Genomic DNA, 13,205 nt, shown 5'->3' on the forward strand with positions numbered 1-13,205 from the left:
CTCTTCCACTGCCAACCCTTGCATCTTGGCCCCCAACTCCCCCGCGCTCCCCAGGAGCTGTCCTGCCTGCTGCTGCCCGCCAACGCCAGGCACCAGTCCTGGGAAGGCCCATTCTTCGCTGGCTGCCCGCAGGGGTTCCTGCTCTCAGGTCGCCTCACCCATGCCACCCACCACTCGTGCCCCCACATACCACACCCCTATCCCTGGCCCCTGACGCCGCCGCAGCCGCTGCAGCCCCTGCCACACCCCCACCGCTCCTGCACTTTCAACCACAGGGCACTCCTCCAGCGCCTCAGCGCCCGAGATTCTTGACAACACACAGGCAGGCTTCCCTGCCACCCAGCCCTTCCCACCTGGATCATCATGGACTTGCCTCTTGGGAAAGGCGAAATGTCCAGAGCCATGGATGTGTTGCTCAGCGATCACCCTGGCATCCTCCCTGAGATCGCCAGGCTCCATCCCTCTCCACAACTGGGCCAGGGCCCCGAGCCACTGGCCACATGCCCCCACCCCACGTCTGCCCCTCTCCATCTTTCTCACTTTCTGTCTGCCTCTACCTCTCTCTTTCATCTTCTTTCCTTTCCATGATGCCCTGCCACCTCTCTCCTCTCCTCCCTCACTCTCCTCCATCTCTCCAGCCACAGGCAATCAATCGCTGCCTCTGCCTGGGTCTCTGTCTCTGTCTCTGTCTGTCTTTCACCACCTCCCCGCCTTCATTTCTGTCCCCCACGCTGACCCCTGTCTCTGTTCCTCTCTTTCTCTGTCTATTGGTGAGGAATGCATGGATGGACAAGGGAGGGAAATGTCCATCCCAGCTTGGTTAAGTGACATGGTGCCCTGGTGGCGGTGGCGGTGGCCTGTGTTCTGTTTTCCCTTGGGGCTGAAGAGTGGGATGTGTCCATCCCGCCCACATGCCACCAGCCTCACCTTTCGTGAACTTTAAGGAATAGGGTTGGAGCCGCAGCAGGACTCAGTGGTCCTCCTGGAAGAGCCAGCTCACGCCAGGTTCTGCTCTTCACCTCGGGAAGGTACCCAAAGCACCTACCTGTTGCTATCACCCTGCCTGGGGTGAGCTGAGGGGGAGTGAGAGTAAAAGCCAAGTCAGGCCAGAACTCAGGACCCCCCCCCCCCCCTCTGGGAGTGGGAGCTGGTGGTTCCTAGGCAGGCAGCCAAGTGACCTTGGGCAGCTGCTATTGTCTGGCAAAGGGCACGGAATCCCACCCCCCTTACACAGACCACTGGGGTGTGAGCTGCTTGATGGCTTGAGCGCCCAGTTGGAAATAGAACCTAGCAAGAAGATGCTGCGGACCAGCCAGAGAGTGTGCAGGAGGCAATGGGCTGGGCTTTGGAGAATCAGGAGGGGATGGGGTGTGGGCTGCCAGAGCAACAGCCCAGAGTGTCCCTTGATCTCAGCCTTTCCCAAGAAGAGATGTCCACAGCTTGATGTGCAGAGAAATCCAGTCACAGAATGGACAGTCACTGGAACCTGCATGGGAGGGCAGCTCAATGCAGCCTAGAAATGGAAAGGAAAGGGGACAGCATTAGACCTGCATTGCCCTGGGCGCTTGAATGCTTTCATGGAGTGCAGGTATTTGTGTATGTCTCTGTGTGTGTATGTGTGTGTGTTTGTGTGTGTGTGTGTGTGTGTGTGAGAAAGAGAGAGAGAGAGAGAGAGAGAGAGACAGAGAGACAGAGAGACAGAGAGAGACAGAGAGAGAGATAGAGAGGGAGGGAGGGAGGGATAGAGAGAGAGAGAGAGAGGGCGAGGGAGGGAGGGAGAGAGGGAGGGAGGGATCCTGCAAGAATGGCAGGGGTGGGGTATGTGAAACTGAAGGACTGAAGGGGTTGTTCCTCTCTTCCCATGGAGGGCTCCTTAGAGGCCTGGCTCTCTTTGCAGGCACCCCTCCCTCCAACACTGTGTGGGTACCTGTAAGCGAAAGAGATCAAGTGCCAGTGGCAGCAACAGTCGGAGTGCCAGGGTGAGACTGGGCTTCGGGTGGAGAAAAGAGTTGTGCGGCCAGAGAGAGCCCCCTAACTTGAGTGACCCCATGTACAGAGACCAGCAGTGGGGTCCAAAATGAGAAGGAATGGCCCTTTGGGTATCCCCCCTGGGCTTTGTCCCCTGGGTCCTGGCACCCGGATTTGTTGCTTTGGTGTGAGGAAAGGGGGTCCCTGGAGGCTGCTCTTGCTGCCCGGCCAGCTGAGCAGCTGAGCAGCAGCACTAGGTTTTGGGAAGCCCCTGCAGCTGGGCCCTTCCCCTGTCCCGGTGGGAGTGGGTTTGGTGTGGGGTTGGTGCGTGAGGAAAGGTTTGAGGGTTCTGCCTGGGCGAGCACGCCCTCTCCGCCCCCTGAGCCCCAAGAAACAGGGGGGGTTGGGTCACTGCAGAGGGGTCTGCCTGGGCCTCCACGGGGAATCTGGGCTGAGCGGCTGGGAGAGGGAGGCGATTTAGGGCCAGGATTTAGGGCACACCGGAATTGGGATCCCATCTGGGTGGGAGAAGACTTGCTTCCGGGGTCAGGAAGCAGGTCCGCCTCTGTTGTGTCCCTTTGTCCTTTCCCGGAAGCGCCCAGGACCAGGTGGAGTTATTTGGTGAGGAGAGGCAGGAAGCCGGGGCCTCCTGGGCCCTGGCCGGGCTGGCTCCCTGGCACAAGTATCTCTGGTGCTTGTGCAAGGCCTGGACGGGGCACGCGAGGCTGCCACTTCCCCTAACCCTCTGTCCTTTCCGCCACCCGTGTGGTGTGCAGGAGGTCTGAAGGCACCAAAGAGGGAGCGGCTGTGGGGAGCAGGGCGTGTCCGCTGGGGCACGGGGACCTGGAACCCGGACCGGGGCTTCAGGGGCCAGGCTGGTAGGGTCGGATGGGATCCAGGTGTCCACCAGACACTGCCGCGGGGGACTGTGGCTGTGCTAGTTGCGCAGCCGCCTCCCCGTGCGCCATCTGGTTCTCCTCCATTACCAACCCGCACCCCTGTGAGTATCCACACCCCCACCTTCCCGGGGCCGGCGGGGAGGGGCGTGGACAAGGCAACCTTCCCCTGGGTCATTCTCCACCTGGTGCCGGGCTCCTGGCCCTCTCAGGCCGCCTTAGTGCCATCCTCCTAGACCCCGGCCCAAGGCGGGACGCAGAGGTTTGGCATAGGGGCAAGAGGGCCAGAGCACGAGAGGAGAGAGCCCTGCGCGCCCTGGGATGCGCGTCTTGGTGGTCGCCGCCCGGCCAAGGCCGCACCAGTTGGCGGGGCATGCCAGGCTTCCGCTGGATACCAGGGGCTCCCATGCCGAAGGGGTGTGTGTGCATTTAAGTGTTTGGGTGTGTGTGTGTGTGTGTGTGTGTGTGTGTGTGTGTGTGTGTGTGGTCCTGGGCCCTGAAGGCAAGGACTGAGCCTGTCTGGGCAGGGCAGGGCGGGGCAGGGAGGGCTCCCTGGGGTGGAAGGCGGACAGTTGTAATGGGACCCCACCCCCGACAGGACCTGCCAGCTCTCCTCCGCAATCTGCATAAAGGCAGAGGACCCGGCCCGCCAGTGTGCACCCTTCGATAGCTCAGCTGGTAGAGCGGAGGACTGTAGACTCAACAGACAGCTGTGGACATCCTTAGGTCGCTGGTTCGATTCCGCGGCTCGAAGGAAGTGCCCCACGCTTTTGCGCACACGCAAGCCCCTGCAAGCCTCATCCTGCCTTCTGAGCCCAGAGCAGGCAGAGCCTCTCCAGACCGCCCACCTCTTCCACCGCCAACCCTTGCATCTTGGCCCCCAACTCCCCCGCGCTCCCCAGGAGCTGTCCTGCCTGCTGCTGCCCGCCAACGCCAGGCACCAGTCCTGGGAAGGCCCATTCTTCGCTGGCTGCTCGCAGGGGTTCCTGCTCCCAGGTCGCCTCACCCATGCCACCCACCACTCGTGCCCCCACATACCACACCCCTATCCCTGGCCGCTGCCGCCCCTGCCACACCCCCACCGCTCCTGCACTTTCAACCACAGGGCACTCCTCCAGCACCTCAGCGCCCGAGATTCTTGACAACACACAGGCAGGCTTCCCTGCCACCCAGCCCTTCCCACCTGGATCATCATGGACTTGCCTCTTGGGAAAGGCGAAATGTCCAGAGCCATGGATGTGTTGCTCAGCGATCACCCTGGCATCCTCCCTGAGATCGCCAGGCTCCATCCCTCTCCACAACTGGGCCAGGGCCCCGAGCCACTGGCCACATGCCCCCACCCCACGTCTGCCCCTCTCCATCTTTCTCACTTTCTGTCTGCCTCTACCTCTCTCTTTCATCTTCTTTCCTTTCCATGATGCCCTGCCACCTCTCTCCTCTCCTCCCTCACTCTCCTCCATCTCTCCAGCCACAGGCAATCAATCCCTGCCTCTGCCTGGGTCTCTGTCTCTGTCTCTGTCTGTCTTTCACCACCTCCCCGCCTTCATTTCTGTCCCCCACGCTGACCCCTGTCTCTGTTCCTCTCTTTCTCTGTCTATTGGTGAGGAATGCATGGAGGGACAAGGGAGGGAAATGTCCATCCCAGCTTGGTTAAGTGACATGGTGCCCTGGTGGCGGTGGCGGTGGCCTGTGTTCTGTTTTCCCTTGGGGCTGAAGAGTGGGATGTGCCCATCCCGCCCACATGCCACCAGCCTCACCTTTCGTGAACTTTAAGGAATAGGGTTGGAGCCGCAGCAGGACTCAGTGGTCCTCCTGGAAGAGCCAGCTCACGCCAGGTTCTGCTCTTCACCTCGGGAAGGTACCCAAAGCACCTACCTGTTGCTATCACCCTGCCTGGGGTGAGCTGAGGGGGAGTGAGAGTAAAAGCCAAGTCAGGCCAGAACTCAGGACCCCCCCCCTCCTCCCCCCCCCCCCGGGAGTGGGAGCTGGTGGTTCCTAGGCAGGCAGCCAAGTGACCTTGGGCAGCTGCTATTGTCTGGCAAAGGGCACGGAATCCCACCCCCCTTACACAGACCACTGGGGTGTGAGCTGCTTGATGGCTTGAGCGCCCAGTTGGAAATAGAACCTAGCAAGAAGATGCTGCGGACCAGCCAGAGAGTGTGCAGGAGGCAATGGGCTGGGCTTTGGAGAATCAGGAGGGGATGGGGTGTGGGCTGCCAGAGCAACAGCCCAGAGTGTCCCTTGATCTCAGCCTTTCCCAAGAAGAGATGTCCACAGCTTGATGTGCAGAGAAATCCAGTCACAGAATGGACAGTCACTGGAACCTGCATGGGAGGGCAGCTCAATGCAGCCTAGAAATGGAAAGGAAAGGGGACAGCATTAGACCTGCATTGCCCTGGGCGCTTGAATGCTTTCATGGAGTGCAGGTATTTGTGTATGTCTCTGTGTGTGTATGTGTGTGTGTTTGTGTGTGTGTGTGTGTGTGTGAGAGAGAGAGAGAGAGAGAGAGAGACAGAGAGACAGAGAGACAGAGAGAGACAGAGAGAGAGATAGAGAGGGAGGGAGGGAGGGATAGAGAGAGAGAGAGAGAGGGCGAGGGAGGGAGGGAGAGAGGGAGGGAGGGATCCTGCAAGAATGGCAGGGGTGGGGTATGTGAAACTGAAGGACTGAAGGGGTTGTTCCTCTCTTCCCATGGAGGGCTCCTTAGAGGCCTGGCTCTCTTTGCAGGCACCCCTCCCTCCAACACTGTGTGGGTACCTGTAAGCGAAAGAGATCAAGTGCCAGTGGCAGCAACAGTCGGAGTGCCAGGGTGAGACTGGGCTTCGGGTGGAGAAAAGAGGTGTGCGGCCAGAGAGAGCCCCCTAACTTGAGTGACCCCATGTACAGAGACCAGCAGTGGGGTCCAAAATGAGAAGGAATGGCCCTTTGGGTATCCCCCCTGGGCTTTGTCCCCTGGGTCCTGGCACCCGGATTTGTTGCTTTGGTGTGAGGAAAGGGGGTCCCTGGAGGCTGCTCTTGCTGCCCGGCCAGCTGAGCAGCTGAGCAGCAGCACTAGGTTTTGGGAAGCCCCTGCAGCTGGGCCCTTCCCCTGTCCCGGTGGGAGTGGGTTTGGTGTGGGGTTGGTGCGTGAGGAAAGGTTTGAGGGTTCTGCCTGGGCGAGCACGCCCTCTCCGCCCCCTGAGCCCCAAGAAACTGGGGGGGTTGGGTCACTGCAGAGGGGTCTGCCTGGGCCTCCACGGGGAATCTGGGCTGAGCGGCTGGGAGAGGGAGGCGATTTAGGGCCAGGATTTAGGGCACACCGGAATTGGGATCCCATCTGGGTGGGAGAAGACTTGCTTCCGGGGTCAGGAAGCAGGTCCGCCTCTGTTGTGTCCCTTTGTCCTTTCCCGGAAGCGCCCAGGACCAGGTGGAGTTATTTGGTGAGGAGAGGCAGGAAGCCGGGGCCTCCTGGGCCCTGGCCGGGCTGGCTCCCTGGCACAAGTATCTCTGGTGCTTGTGCAAGGCCTGGACGGGGCACGCGAGGCTGCCACTTCCCCTAACCCTCTGTCCTTTCCGCCACCCGTGTGGTGTGCAGGAGGTCTGAAGGCACCGAAGAGGGAGCGGCTGTGGGGAGCAGGGCGTGTCCGCTGGGGCACGGGGACCTGGAACCCGGACCGGGGCTTCAGGGGCCAGGCTGGTAGGGTCGGATGGGATCCAGGTGTCCACCAGACACTGCCGCGGGGGACTGTGGCTGTGCTAGTTGCGCAGCCGCCTCCCCGTGCGCCATCTGGTTCTCCTCCATTACCAACCCGCACCCCTGTGAGTATCCACACCCCCACCTTCCCGGGGCCGGCGGGGAGGGGCGTGGACAAGGCAACCTTCCCCTGGGTCATTCTCCACCTGGTGCCGGGCTCCTGGCCCTCTCAGGCCGCCTTAGTGCCATCCTCCTAGACCCCGGCCCAAGGCGGGACGCAGAGGTTTGGCATAGGGGCAAGAGGGCCAGAGCACGAGAGGAGAGAGCCCTGCGCGCCCTGGGATGCGCGTCTTGGTGGTCGCCGCCCGGCCAAGGCCGCACCAGTTGGCGGGGCATGCCAGGCTTCCGCTGGATACCAGGGGCTCCCATGCCGAAGGGGTGTGTGTGCATTTAAGTGTTTGGGTGTGTGTGTGTGTGTGTGTGTGTGTGTGTGTGTGTGTGTGTGTTGGTCCTGGGCCCTGAAGGCAAGGACTGAGCCTGTCTGGGCAGGGCAGGGCGGGGCAGGGAGGGCTCCCTGGGGTGGAAGGCGGACAGTTGTAATGGGACCCCACCCCCGACAGGACCTGCCAGCTCTCCTCCGCAATCTGCATAAAGGCAGAGGACCCGGCCCGCCAGTGTGCACCCTTCCATAGCTCAGCTGGTAGAGCGGAAGACTGTAGACTGAACAGACAGCTGTGGACATCCTTAGGTCGCTGGTTCCATTCCGGCTCGAAGGAAGTGCCCCACGCTTTTGCGCACACGCAAGCCCCTGCAAGCCTCATCCTGCCTTCTGAGCCCAGAGCAGGCAGAGCCTCTCCAGACCGCCCACCTCTTCCACCGCCAACCCTTGCATCTTGGCCCCCAACTCCCCCGCGCTCCCCAGGAGCTGTCCTGCCTGCTGCTGCCCGCCAACGCCAGGCACCAGTCCTGGGAAGGCCCATTCTTCGCTGGCTGCCCGCAGGGGTTCCTGCTCTCAGGTCGCCTCACCCATGCCACCCACCACTCGTGCCCCCACATACCACACCCCTATCCCTGGCCCCTGACGCCGCCGCAGCCGCTGCCGCCCCTGCCACACCCCCACCGCTTGCTGCCGCCCCTGCCACACCCCCACCGCTCCTGCACTTTCAACCACAGGGCACTCCTCCAGCGCCTCAGCGCCCGAGATTCTTGACAACACACAGGCAGGCTTCCCTGCCACCCAGCCCTTCCCACCTGGATCATCATGGACTTGCCTCTTGGGAAAGGCGAAATGTCCAGAGCCATGGATGTGTTGCTCAGCGATCACCCTGGCATCCTCCCTGAGATCGCCAGGCTCCATCCCTCTCCACAACTGGGCCAGGGCCCCGAGCCACTGGCCACATGCCCCCACCCCACGTCTGCCCCTCTCCATCTTTCTCACTTTCTGTCTGCCTCTACCTCTCTCTTTCATCTTCTTTCCTTTCCATGATGCCCTGCCACCTCTCTCCTCTCCTCCCTCACTCTCCTCCATCTCTCCAGCCACAGGCAATCAATCGCTGCCTCTGCCTGGGTCTCTGTCTCTGTCTCTGTCTGTCTTTCACCACCTCCCCGCCTTCATTTCTGTCCCCCACGCTGACCCCTGTCTCTGTTCCTCTCTTTCTCTGTCTATTGGTGAGGAATGCATGGATGGACAAGGGAGGGAAATGTCCATCCCAGCTTGGTTAAGTGACATGGTGCCCTGGTGGCGGTGGCGGTGGCCTGTGTTCTGTTTTCCCTTGGGGCTGAAGAGTGGGATGTGTCCATCCCGCCCACATGCCACCAGCCTCACCTTTCGTGAACTTTAAGGAATAGGGTTGGAGCCGCAGCAGGACTCAGTGGTCCTCCTGGAAGAGCCAGCTCACGCCAGGTTCTGCTCTTCACCTCGGGAAGGTACCCAAAGCACCTACCTGTTGCTATCACCCTGCCTGGGGTGAGCTGAGGGGGAGTGAGAGTAAAAGCCAAGTCAGGCCAGAACTCAGGACCCCCCCCCTCCCCCCCCCGGGAGTGGGAGCTGGTGGTTCCTAGGCAGGCAGCCAAGTGACCTTGGGCAGCTGCTATTGTCTGGCAAAGGGCACGGAATCCCACCCCCCTTACACAGACCACTGGGGTGTGAGCTGCTTGATGGCTTGAGCGCCCAGTTGGAAATAGAACCTAGCAAGAAGATGCTGCGGACCAGCCAGAGAGTGTGCAGGAGGCAATGGGCTGGGCTTTGGAGAATCAGGAGGGGATGGGGTGTGGGCTGCCAGAGCAACAGCCCAGAGTGTCCCTTGATCTCAGCCTTTCCCAAGAAGAGATGTCCACAGCTTGATGTGCAGAGAAATCCAGTCACAGAATGGACAGTCACTGGAACCTGCATGGGAGGGCAGCTCAATGCAGCCTAGAAATGGAAAGGAAAGGGGACAGCATTAGACCTGCATTGCCCTGGGCGCTTGAATGCTTTCATGGAGTGCAGGTATTTGTGTATGTCTCTGTGTGTGTATGTGTGTGTGTTTGTGTGTGTGTGTGTGTGTGTGTGTGAGAGAGAGAGAGAGAGAGAGAGAGAGAGAGAGAGACAGAGAGACAGAGAGACAGAGAGAGACAGAGAGAGAGATAGAGAGGGAGGGAGGGAGGGATAGAGAGAGAGAGAGGGCGAGGGAGGGAGGGAGAGAGGGAGGGAGGGATCCTGCAAGAATGGCAGGGGTGGGGTATGTGAAACTGAAGGACTGAAGGGGTTGTTCCTCTCTTCCCATGGAGGGCTCCTTAGAGGCCTGGCTCTCTTTGCAGGCACCCCTCCCTCCAACACTGTGTGGGTACCTGTAAGCGAAAGAGATCAAGTGCCAGTGGCAGCAACAGTCGGAGTGCCAGGGTGAGACTGGGCTTCGGGTGGAGAAAAGAGTTGTGCGGCCAGAGAGAGCCCCCTAACTTGAGTGACCCCATGTACAGAGACCAGCAGTGGGGTCCAAAATGAGAAGGAATGGCCCTTTGGGTATCCCCCCTGGGCTTTGTCCCCTGGGTCCTGGCACCCGGATTTGTTGCTTTGGTGTGAGGAAAGGGGGTCCCTGGAGGCTGCTCTTGCTGCCCGGCCAGCTGAGCAGCTGAGCAGCAGCACTAGGTTTTGGGAAGCCCCTGCAGCTGGGCCCTTCCCCTGTCCCGGTGGGAGTGGGTTTGGTGTGGGGTTGGTGCGTGAGGAAAGGTTTGAGGGTTCTGCCTGGGCGAGCACGCCCTCTCCGCCCCCTGAGCCCCAAGAAACTGGGGGGGTTGGGTCACTGCAGAGGGGTCTGCCTGGGCCTCCACGGGGAATCTGGGCTGAGCGGCTGGGAGAGGGAGGCGATTTAGGGCCAGGATTTAGGGCACACCGGAATTGGGATCCCATCTGGGTGGGAGAAGACTTGCTTCCGGGGTCAGGAAGCAGGTCCGCCTCTGTTGTGTCCCTTTGTCCTTTCCCGGAAGCGCCCAGGACCAGGTGGAGTTATTTGGTGAGGAGAGGCAGGAAGCCGGGGCCTCCTGGGCCCTGGCCGGGCTGGCTCCCTGGCACAAGTATCTCTGGTGCTTGTGCAAGGCCTGGACGGGGCACGCGAGGCTGCCACTTCCCCTAACCCTCTGTCCTTTCCGCCACCCGTGTGGTGTGCAGGAGGTCTGAAGGCACCAAAGAGGGAGCGGCTGTGGGGAGCAGGGCGTGTCCACTGGGGCACGGGGACCTGGAACCCGGACCGGGGCTTCAGGGGCCAGGCTGGTAGGGTCGGATGGGATCCAGGTGTCCACCAGACACTGCCGCGGGGGACTGTGGCTGTGCTAGTTGCGCAGCCGCCTCCCCGTGCGCCATCTGGTTCTCCTCCATTACCAACCCGCACTCCTGTGAGTATCCACACCCCCACCTTCCCGGGCCCGGCGGGGAGGGGCGTGGACAAGGCAACCTTCCCCTGGGTCATTCTCCACCTGGTGCCGGGCTCCTGGCCCTCTCAGGCCGCCTTAGTGCCATCCTCCTAGACCCCGGCCCAAGGCGGGACGCAGAGGTTTGGCATAGGGGCAAGAGGGCCAGAGCACGAGAGGAGAGAGCCCTGCGCGCCCTGGGATGCGCGTCTTGGTGGTCGCCGCCCGGCCAAGGCCGCACCAGTTGGCGGGGCATGCCAGGCTTCCGCTGGATACCAGGGGCTCCCATGCCGAAGGGGTGTGTGTGCATTTAAGTGTTTGGGTGTGTGTGTGTGTGTGTGTGTGTGTGTGTGTGTGTGTTGGTCCTGGGCCCTGAAGGCAAGGACTGAGCCTGTCTGGGCAGGGCAGGGCGGGGCAGGGAGGGCTCCCTGGGGTGGAAGGCGGACAGTTGTAATGGGACCCCACCCCCGACAGGACCTGCCAGCTCTCCTCCGCAATCTGCATAAAGGCAGAGGACCCGGCCCGCCAGTGTGCACCCTTCCATAGCTCAGCTGGTAGAGCGGAGGACTGTAGACTCAACAGACAGCTGTGGACATCCTTAGGTCGCTGGTTCGATTCCGCGGCTCGAAGGAAGTGCCCCACGCTTTTGCGCACACGCAAGCCCCTGCAAGCCTCATCCTGCCTTCTGAGCCCAGAGCAGGCAGAGCCTCTCCAGACCGCCCACCTCTTCCACCGCCAACCCTTGCATCTTGGCCCCCAACTCCCCCGCGCTCCCCAGGAGCTGTCCTGCCTGCTGCTGCCCGCCAACGCCAGGCACCAGTCCTGGGAAGGCCCATTCTTCGCTGGCTGCCCGCAGGGGTTCCTGCTCTCAGGTCGCCTCACCCATGCCACCCACCACTCGTGCCCCCACATACCACACCCCTATCCCTGGCCCCTGACGCCTCCGCAGCCGCTGCCGCCCCTGCCACACCCCCACCGCTCCTGCACTTTCAACCACAGGGCACTCCTCCAGCGCCTCAGCGCCCGAGATTCTTGACAACACACAGGCAGGCTTCCCTGCCACCCAGCCCTTCCCACCTGGATCATCATGGACTTGCCTCTTGGGAAAGGCGAAATGTCCAGAGCCATGGATGTGTTGCTCAGCGATCACCCTGGCATCCTCCCTGAGATCGCCAGGCTCCATCCCTCTCCACAACTGGGCCAGGGCCCCGAGCCACTGGCCACATGCCCCCACCCCACGTCTGCCCCTCTCCATCTTTCTCACTTTCTGTCTGCCTCTACCTCTCTCTTTCATCTTCTTTCCTTTCCATGATGCCCTGCCACCTCTCTCCTCTCCTCCCTCACTCTCCTCCATCTCTCCAGCCACAGGCAATCAATCGCTGCCTCTGCCTGGGTCTCTGTCTCTGTCTCTGTCTGTCTTTCACCACCTCCCCGCCTTCATTTCTGTCCCCCACGCTGACCCCTGTCTCTGTTCCTCTCTTTCTCTGTCTATTGGTGAGGAATGCATGGATGGACAAGGGAGGGAAATGTCCATCCCAGCTTGGTTAAGTGACATGGTGCCCTGGTGGCGGTGGCGGTGGCCTGTGTTCTGTTTTCCCTTGGGGCTGAAGAGTGGGATGTGCCCATCCCGCCCACATGCCACCAGCCTCACCTTTCGTGAACTTTAAGGAATAGGGTTGGAGCCGCAGCAGGACTCAGTGGTCCTCCTGGAAGAGCCAGCTCACGCCAGGTTCTGCTCTTCACCTCGGGAAGGTACCCAAAGCACCTACCTGTTGCTATCACCCTGCCTGGGGTGAGCTGAGGGGGAGTGAGAGTAAAAGCCAAGTCAGGCCAGAACTCAGGACCCCCCCCCTCCCCCCCCCGGGAGTGGGAGCTGGTGGTTCCTAGGCAGGCAGCCAAGTGACCTTGGGCAGCTGCTATTGTCTGGCAAAGGGCACGGAATCCCACCCCCCTTACACAGACCACTGGGGTGTGAGCTGCTTGATGGCTTGAGCGCCCAGTTGGAAATAGAACCTAGCAAGAAGATGCTGCGGACCAGCCAGAGAGTGTGCAGGAGGCAATGGGCTGGGCTTTGGAGAATCAGGAGGGGATGGGGTGTGGGCTGCCAGAGCAACAGCCCAGAGTGTCCCTTGATCTCAGCCTTTCCCAAGAAGAGATGTCCACAGCTTGATGTGCAGAGAAATCCAGTCACAGAATGGACAGTCACTGGAACCTGCATGGGAGGGCAGCTCAATGCAGCCTAGAAATGGAAAGGAAAGGGGACAGCATTAGACCTGCATTGCCCTGGGCGCTTGAATGCTTTCATGGAGTGCAGGTATTTGTGTATGTCTCTGTGTGTGTATGTGTGTGTGTTTGTGTGTGTGTGTGTGTGTGTGTGTGTGAGAGAGAGAGAGAGAGAGAGAGAGAGAGAGAGAGACAGAGAGACAGAGAGAGAGATAGAGAGGGAGGGAGGGAGGGATAGAGAGAGAGAGAGGGCGAGGGAGGGAGGGAGAGAGGGAGGGAGGGATCCTGCAAGAATGGCAGGGGTGGGGTATGTGAAACTGAAGGACTGAAGGGGTTGTTCCTCTCTTCCCATGGAGGGCTCCTTAGAGGCCTGGCTCTCTTTGCAGGCACCCCTCCCTCCAACACTGTGTGGGTACCTGTAAGCGAAAGAGATCAAGTGCCAGTGGCAGCAACAGTCGGAGTGCCAGGGTGAGACTGGGCTTCGGGTGGAGAAAAGAGTTGTGCGGCCAGAGAGAGCCCCCTAACTTGAGTGACCGCATGTACAGAGACCAGCAGTGGGG

At 61.0% G+C, this 13,205-nt stretch overlaps 1 non-coding gene across 1 annotated transcript; it reads left to right on the top strand.

The window, feature by feature from the left end:
* Positions 1–3,524: 3,524 nt before the first annotated feature.
* Trnay-gua (transfer RNA tyrosine (anticodon GUA)) lies at positions 3,525–3,620 on the top strand. The gene is made up of 2 exons: positions 3,525–3,561; positions 3,583–3,620. It is a non-coding gene; the product is annotated as a tRNA-Tyr (tRNA).
* The last annotated feature ends 9,585 nt before the right edge of the window (positions 3,621–13,205 follow it).

Source organism: Callospermophilus lateralis, unplaced genomic scaffold, assembly GCF_048772815.1.
Source record: "Callospermophilus lateralis isolate mCalLat2 unplaced genomic scaffold, mCalLat2.hap1 Scaffold_10038, whole genome shotgun sequence".
Taxonomy (NCBI): domain Eukaryota; kingdom Metazoa; phylum Chordata; class Mammalia; order Rodentia; family Sciuridae; genus Callospermophilus; species Callospermophilus lateralis.